The following is a 1,528-nucleotide window of genomic DNA, read 5'->3' on the forward strand; positions in this document are numbered from 1 at the left end:
GGATAAGGATGAGGGAGGAGCGCGGGTGCAACGCGCGGATAACCCGAACCACCGGATCCATCCGTGCAGGATGCATCCTCACGGATTCGCGGCGCTTCGTCCGCGCGCGGGTAAGCACCCCCGCCGAGCCAATATGCCCCTTGCCATCAACCGTTGCCCACCTTCTTGAGTAGTCCCGCGATTATGCTGAGAGGTAACCGTGCGGACACGTAGCGGACACGACCATGTCTCGGACGACGGAGTCCGGTTTCGGGGATACGCAAAGTGATGCACCGCAGGCATCGCAATTAAATCGTTACGTGATCGAATCCTGTCGCGAATTGTGTTGACTTCCGATAATTTCCGATGGTTTGTGCTCTTTCTTCACTTAGCAGGCTGATATAAATGACAGATGAAGAAATGGGTCTCCCCATTATTTAAAGAATACATTTCAAAATGATGACATCAATAAAGACAATTAAAAAAGTTCAGCATGTAATCTAATCTTTTGCGTGATTATTTTGTAACAATGTTAAAATTTTTTTTCTTTACGCAGACATAAAAAATTGATGAGATAAAGTAGAAATTTAACATCCTGAACGATTCTAAACTTTCTTGTATATTTCCGAAAATGAATAAAAAGATTGTAACGCTGGAACTTCATAGTTTATCTGCTTATACATGTGTAAAAGATATCTTAAGTCGTGTGTTTACACTCTCACCTAGTCTCTCATCTACCACATAAATAATTTACGTAATATGAACATCGTACAGATACAGGAATTTTTAAAGAATACTCAACAATGATGAGGGTTGGAAAATTTTAACGCAGTAGTGACGAGATAAAGATAGACTGATAGATACATGGTAGGTATATTAGGGGTAAGGAAGTTCTTGAGGTAAACGCAGAACTCAATTCGCGAGCGCCGTCCGAATCCCGTAACGAGACGGCCGCGCAAAGTGGAGAAGAAAAAAACGGAGGTAGACCCGAACGGTATCCAAAAACGCCTCGTGCAATCTATCACGCGCAAAGAGCGCAGCAAGAAGCGAAGTTAGGAATGTTAATGTGGGCAGCAGGAGCAAGCAGTCGGTGCGCATGCGCCACCCCCCGCGGAGCCAATCACCGCCCGAGAAATGGTAGCTGCGCCCGAGTCAGCTCCTCGCAAGCACCATAAGCCCGGGAAGATGGAAGAAGAATCGCACAGCTCCTCTTCGCGTTCTCTCTTCTCCTCTTTCTCTTCTGCCCTTCAGTCTCCTTCTCCTTCCATTTCGACATTGGATAAAACGCGGAGGAGGGAGGCGTGGAAACGAGGCAACAGCGAGAAAGAGTGAGAGTAATGAGAGAGGAGAGAGGAGAGCCCGACTGTAGAAGCCCGGAGGACGCCGATGAGGACCTGTAGAAGGAGGAAGAGGCTGATTGCGTCCGGGGCGCGTAAATCTTGTTGATGGAAATTGTTCGCGGACCTTCAGTTTGTTCGGCGATTACATCCTGCGGTGAACGCGTTCGCCGGTAGCGGGGCCTCCTCTCTCTCTCTCTTNTCTCTCTCTC

This window comes from Atta cephalotes, assembly GCF_000143395.1.
Source record: "Atta cephalotes unplaced genomic scaffold scaffold00002, whole genome shotgun sequence".
In the NCBI taxonomy this organism is placed as follows: Eukaryota; Metazoa; Arthropoda; class Insecta; order Hymenoptera; family Formicidae; genus Atta; species Atta cephalotes.